A 7,607-nucleotide genomic window follows, 5' to 3' on the forward strand; every position below is an offset into this window, starting at 1 on the left:
ATTTACTTCATGCTCAAGAAATTGAGCATGAGTGGACTAGTGAATGATTATCTTTTTTTAATCCCAAATTATAACATATCACAATGCTGAAAACGAAGTTTGTCCATCTTGAAAATGTTGGAAATACCTGAAAAACTTGTATCCTCTTCACCTTTTGGAGATTTGTCTTGTTTATTTTGAGGCGGTGTTATTACACCCTCAGTGCACTCAAGAAATTCTCAGTTACAGGATCAGAAGGGAGAAACTTGGTCTTTGGCAAAGAACTATGGAAAGCTTCTTTAGGCACTGAACATGTGATATCTAGTGAAAATAGGTAAATAGTTATATTAGTCTCCTTTTGTTCATTCTTGAAATCTTAGGAACCTTAAATTAGGAGACAGATGTGTATCCTTTGCTTAATTTTTGGCTGTTTTACTGGTTGTTTTCTTTGCAAGGAGGGCAGTGGGTAGCTTCTTTATCTATATATACTCATTATAGCATCATTCCTGTCTATATATACTCTTAAAAGTAATTTTTCATTATAATCATAGTGAAGTATAACTAGTTCACTTTGGACATATTCCAGGTGGGTTGGTCCAGCTACAAGTCTACTGTTGTGGTCAATCCCACCTCACAAAGACGTTCTGTCAGAGGCTATAATCTCAAGTCAAAAGGACCATGCTAAGTGGGTCCAGAACTTATCCAGACAGTTTCATATCCATCACTTAAGGGGAGTGGGTTTCTTTGCTCTTGAGAACAAAGAAAAAATAGCTGTTAGGTATTCAATTTAGTGTACAATAGAAAAATGTATCTAATGTATCAAACTCACATTTTTTTTCTTTGTGATACTGAAGATTGAAACCAGGATGTGGGCTTTTTATTTCATTTTTTTTCCTTTCAAAGTGAGATGATCTGAAGTACAGTATTAGGAAACAAATAGAAGAAGTATGGGGACAGGGCAACAGTCTTGAGGCTGGCACGTGCATGGATGAGGTTAGCCAATGGAGTCTATGGTAGCATGCGTATAGAATAATCTCTTTTTAAAACATTTAATACAAGTTCATAAAATAGCTTAACTAAAATTTGAACTTTCATTATTGATTCATAATTATGTGTGTTTAGCTTTCCAGTTTGAAGGACTATGCTTTCACTTGAAAATTATTTGGGAGAGTTATTATCGATGGCACTTGTAGTGAATTAATTTGGAGAGTATGGTCTTGCTATGTGGGTCAAGTTGGCCTTAAACTCACAATCCTCCCACCTTAGCCTCCTGAGTTCTGGTATTATAGGCAAGCACCACTGAGAGAGTGCCGGAGCCTGCCGGCAACGAAAGGGAATACTGAATTAGGGGGCAAGGATGGAAAAATAAAGACATAAGACAAAGGATGGGGTCGGGAGGTCTGCAGCTCAAGACTGCAGCACCGTTTATTTTTAACTTTCCCTAATATATACTATTAGAAGACAAGAGGTAACATAAAGTTACAATAGTCCAGAAAAACAAGGAAAATTTCAGTAAAAACAGAGTGCAGTAAAAACAAGACACGGTCAACTGGTAGAAAGTAAAAAAAAAAAAAAAAACCTCTGCAGACATAGCAAAGCAATCCTGGGCACCTGGTGTTTTTAAGTAAGCCAGTTCCTTGTACGTGCCTTCAAGTGAGCACCAGGGTCAAGATGATCTTTAAACTTAACTGTCAGCTCCCAACAAAAGAGTAGATCAATTTGGACCCAGGACCTCTTGACAGTATCTTGGCCTGGCAAGCAGGAACCAGATGCCTGCTACAGAACCAGCTAAGACAGCAACCCTAGCAGGTTTTACTGGCTAAAGAGCCAGAAGGGCTCTGCCCACTGAGAATAGCAGAGAGAATCTATATCACTTCCATAGCTAGCAATGTTTATTTCTTCTTTCATTAGTCATTGCTTTTGTTATTTGGAATTTACTATGTAATTCTCTTCTTAGTGTCTCATGTTGATTATTCTAGTGAATTTATTTTTGTGTATTTAATTGTTATTTTAAGATAAATGTGTAAGTTGGGTGCCAGTAGTGACTTAAAAAGATGAGATCTGAGGATTATGGTTTAAAACCAGCCCAGGAAAAGTCCTTATGATTCTATTTAACCAGCAAAAAATCTGGACTGGAGATATCACTCAAGTGGTAGAATGACAGCTGTGAGTGAAAAAGTCAAGTGAAAGCACAAGATCCTGAGTTTAAACCCAGGTACAGGAAAAATAGTGTTCAACAATTCCCATTTTACCATAATAGTATACTTTTTTTGTTCTATATTCTACATATGAGTGAAAACTTATGTCTCTATAGACAATAATCTCCAATTCTATTTTCCTTTAACAAGAATAGTTAAGAATGTGTACTATAGAAGAGTGAATTTGATCAAAATACATAATGTATATGAAAATATTACAATGAAATTCCTCTGTATAGTTAATTCATGCTCATAAAACAATTTTTAAAATTCTTCCCATGGGGGAGGAACATACAAAAGAAACAAAAAAATCACATGGTACATTATAAATACATTAAAAACAACAGCAAGAAAGATAAAACCACTTGTGTCCCTATCTTGGGGATTCTTATCCCCAATTAAGCAACCAAAACACTGCAAGTGAAGTCCTGGCTCAAATGGTGGAGTGCTAGACTTAAGCAAGAAAACCCAGGGACAGTGCCCAGGCTCTGAGTTCAAGCTCCAGAACTTTTGTATTTCTGTATTTTTTGTTCTTTCGCTACATCTACAATGTGTTTTCTGCTCTGAATTCTTTGTTTACAGCACATGGCTCAGTACTGGGTACCTCTAGATTCGGATCTGCAAACCAGTTTCTCTGTCTCTATTACCACAAGCCCAATTCCTATAAGCTTTCATTTCCCTTTCTACCTGGAGAGATAGTAACTGCTTTTCCAACAGTTATTCTGGGGTGGCAGGTAAAGTGCCTTTCTGAGTTCTTAGTGGCTTGTGGTAACTATACTAGCTATTTAAACTTCACCACATGCACAGCTAATATTTTGATCATCCACTTGGTTCCTGTGTCTATTTCCAAATAAATTCCAAACTCTAAAAGGGAACTGACTGTACTTTCATCACTTCATAGCTCTGATCCACTAAATAGGAAACAATGTGAAATCACTTGCCTGGGACATTGTCAAGGAGTTTTATTGCCCCTCTCCCCCCAACTTAGTGTGCAGTTTTTCTTTTCTCTTCCCTTTATTCTCTTATTCTTCCTCCTTCCTTCTTGGATTGCTAGATTCCTGGAATCTTAAGTATTTTCTTTGTATTTGCAAAGCAGTATACTTCATCTCTTTCCTACTTCCTCTCCCAAAGGTGAATATTCAAACCCATCAAGCAGAGCTGAGTATATTTAGAAAGAACTATATAGTCTTATATAATCAAAGGGAATATAGGCTCCTCCAGGCCCATGTGAGGATACTGCTCACTATTGTAGGACTCTGGTTTGGTCAGCCAGTCTCTTTACAATATCTACTAATCAATACAAACTGCTTTGATTTTAAGGGTTATTTTTATTTATAGCTTGTCATTCTTCTTAAAGATTTCCTAGTTAACAGTTCTTCCTGGTTCATATTTATCTTACACGCCATTAGTTATTATATGTATATCATCATCTTACCCTTCTCAAATTCAAGAGCTCATCATTACTTTAGATTGGCACAGCCCTTTTTTATTGTAAAGGTGATATACAGGGGGGGGGGTTACAGTTACATAAGTAAGGTAATGAATACTTTTCTTTCCTTCCTTCTTTCCCTCCTTCCTTCTTTCCCTCCTTCCTTCTCTCCTTCCTTCCCTTCTTCCTTCCTTCCCTTCTTCCCTCCTTCCCTCCTTCCTTCCTTCCCTCCTTCCCTCCTTCCTTCCTTCCCTCCTCCCTTCCTTCCTTCTTTTACTTCTTTCTTTCTTTCTTTTTTTTATTGTGAAAATACCATACAGAGGGGTTACAATTACATGGGCAAGATAATGAATACATTTCTTATCAAGCATTGTTGCCTCCTCCTTTGTTTTCCTTCCTTCCTTCCTTCCTTCCATCCTTCCTTTCTCTTCCTTCCTTCCTTCCTTCCTTTCTTTCTTTCTTTCTCTTCCTTCCTTCCTTTCTTTCTCTTTCTTTCTTTCTTCCTTCCTTTCTTTCTCTTTCTTTCTTTCTTTCTTTCTTTCTTTCTTTCTTTCTTTTCTTGTCCTGGGGCCTGATCTCAGGGCCTGGGCACTGTCTCTGAGCCTTTTTTGCTAAGGCTAGCACTCTACCACTTGAGCCACAGCACCACCTCCAGCTTTTTTGTGTATGTAGCATGAGGAATGGAACCCAGCTTCATGGATGTTAGAAAAGCACTCTACCACTTAGCCACATTCCCAGCTCTTAAGTATATTACTTTTTGAATAGTGTTAACCCCTCCATAATTTTCTCGTGTCTCACCCCACACTCCCCTCTCCCCCAAGTTGTAAAGTTCATTTCCAACATAGTTTCTAGTGAGTGTCACTGTTGCATTGGTTCACACTTTGTCCCAACTTCTTCCTGGTCAATGCTATGCAACTCCACTCCTCTTGAGCTCAATTTACTGCTTCAATTTGTTACACCTGCTATACAATAAACTCACAGCACCAGAAAGTTGTAAGTTAGCTAATTCTTAGAAGTTGTAAGTTAGCTAATTCTACAGAAATATTGGAATACATGACTCAAATATGTTTTCTTCATATAATCAGAAAAAATGAATAAAAGCCATAAGTAGAAGTATCTTTAAAACAAAATTTCCTTAAGCAGGGTTTATCTACAGAATTTCACATCAGGATAATTAATTTATCTAGAATCATCTATTAACTTTGGTGTGTAAAAAATCTACTCTTTGTTTATAATACAAATCCTACAAGAGTTAGAGAAAACTAATATGAACTGAGTATATATGGATACATCCATATATACTACTCTTTGAAATATGTATTATCAACTAACTTCAACAAGTGGTAAAATATAAACTCAGAAATGTTAAGTAAATTAGCTGAGTTTATTTAACCAAAAAAGAGGAAGAGCCAGGATTTGAATCTATATTTACCTGTTTCTATCCCATGTTATCGTGTTTATGTTGCGTGTGGTTGGTTATCCCTTGCAATCTGGTGTTCTGCCCAAATCCTCTTGTAGCACTTTTACTGTTCCTCTATATTCTTACACCTATACAAGCATGCCTTTGCTTCCAATAGCTCATTCTTTCCATTGTTCTTTGGAAAATGAACCCCAGGCTACTGAATCTGTTCCCTCAGAAAGCAAGAAGACAGTGTGCATCTTCAGCTGATTGTTAACAATGCAGGAAAGTGAAATTTCAGTGCCTTTACTTTGGGTGGATACATTCTAAGGTACAAATTCCTGTCAGTCTGATGGGTGCTATCTCGATGGGGCTTTACCTCTGATCATATCCATACTTGGCTGCTTCTTTTTAGTAGTTCTGTTTCTCCTATTCCTGTATCATTTTTTCTCAGAGAATTTTCTTAGTAAATTGCTTACATACAAATCATTGTCTCAGTTTGCTTTAGGTGAGTCTAGCCTAAGATATCTTGCCTAAACTTATCAAGTATATTTTATTAAGCACTTATTATATGCCAAATAGTATGAGTAGATATCATTTCTTCATTTTACAAATGAGTCTTGATAGGTTGCTGTCAATCACATGCCCACTGTCAGAACCAAATAACCCTTATCTGACTCTAAGTCATTTTAATAACCCTTGTGCTTCATTCCTTGAGGTTATGTCATTTCCCTTTTCAAGGGGTTCAATTCATAGTTGGTTAAACTCTATCTGAGGAAGACTCTAAAAAGAAATAATTTAATTTCCACTGCAAACCTAATATTCATATCATTATACAATTTATTTTTTTCTTACCCAGAGAATGTAGATATCTGTAACCAAGGAAACAATGTTTTCTTGTCTGAGAAAAACCTATGACAGGCCATATAGTTTGTACACTAATCCTTAGAATATTTATGGAGCGTATGATTTAGGATCCCTTAAGGTATGTTCAATTCAGAAGAAGATTGACCTAGGAAGACCTAGCATATAGTCTGTTAAGTGTCATATAAAAGTACATGATAGCAAAGAGGATGATACAAATCACTGCCTAGTGATTTGTAGGTGAGTCAGAGCTGGTGATAGAGTTAAGGAGCGATGAAGTTTAAGCTTAGTTGTATAAATAACATTTTTGTATTTTATTTGATTCTACTATGTTACCATTCTATTTTATGTTCTGTTCCATTTTTCCCATTCTATTTCATCCCATGAAGGAAAAATGCATATCATAATCATATTGGAAAGAGAGGCTGAAATTACAGAAGTAGAAAATGGCTTCTGTCTCTAATTCTTCCATTTAAAAACTCTAATACAAAGGCCTAAGCCCCAAAGAACTTGCTCTGGTAGGTGTAGTAGCAGTGTCTCTCTCTGACTGACAGTGTGTATAGAATCACTGTAGTCTTTAAAGACCCAGAAGATTTTATAGTTATAATGTTTGCTCCCAAGCAGTGAGTGTTTATATATCCACAGTTATGCTATATGTATGAGTCTCAAATTAAGCTTTCGCATTTTTATGTGTTTCTAAATGGATATGAGAGCTTGGAGATGTCAATGGCAACATTTGACAAAAGGGAATGATTTTCATAGAGTCTTAGGATTTCCAAAGAATCCTTACCTTTAGGACAGAAATAAAATAAAGCAGGTGAGAGTACAAGGGTTTGAAGTTGTGCTAAATTCAAACCCCAGCTTCATCACTTAGTATTTGGGTAAACTTGGTTAAACTATCACTAGAGAATAGATGGTGTACTCTCAGCTTCCAGTTTCTGCACAAAACCACAGGTCCTTGAGACCCATTCAGGAAAAGAATTTCTGAGTGTCTCACAAAAAGAGATTCCAACAGTGAAATTGAAAAAAAAAACATTTCCTGTTCCTCAAGCAGGAAATAGGAGTTAAATACTCAAAATGTTATCTGCTGTTTTATTCTGAATGGAACAAATATACATGGTCATGCAGTCAAGCAGCTCCCAACTATTAGAAAGTGGTTCTGGGTTGCCATGATGGGTGCTTTTGCTTATTGTTTTAAAATATGCCTCTGGTCTTACCCAAAACATGGGTAACAAAAGGTGAGCTTTAAGGCTTTCTTTTTTTTCTCACCTTATTGTTCCTATCCATTTATAGAGAGTTACCAATTTAGGTTTTTTTAACCATTTTAAAGGAGAGGGCAAATTTAGATAGCCCTTTTTAGGTTTCTAGATCCAGACTTTTTCCAGTTGCTTTTTGGTTTTAACTTGTGATTCTGTCCCTTTTTATATTCATTAAAAATAGGGCTGGGATGTAGCTTAGTGGCAAAGCGCTTGCCTAGCAAATGCAACGTCCTGGGTTCAATCCCCAGTACCAAAAAATAAAAAGACAAAAAAAATAATATAATTTCTGTTTCCTCACCTATCTATTTTGAATCAAAGATTCTTGAACTCTTTGTGTCTCAGTTTTCTCATCTCAAGAGAAGATATAATAAAACATTTTTCAGGGAGGTTTAAGATAAAAGTGAATTTAACATAAGATTCTCAGCATAATGTATAAATATGGAAAATGCTCGTCAAATATCAATTATTATTATGTATTC

This window comes from Dipodomys ordii, unplaced genomic scaffold (genome assembly GCF_000151885.1).
Source record: "Dipodomys ordii isolate 6190 unplaced genomic scaffold, Dord_2.0 Scaffold78, whole genome shotgun sequence".
Lineage (NCBI taxonomy): Eukaryota > Metazoa > Chordata > Mammalia > Rodentia > Heteromyidae > Dipodomys > Dipodomys ordii.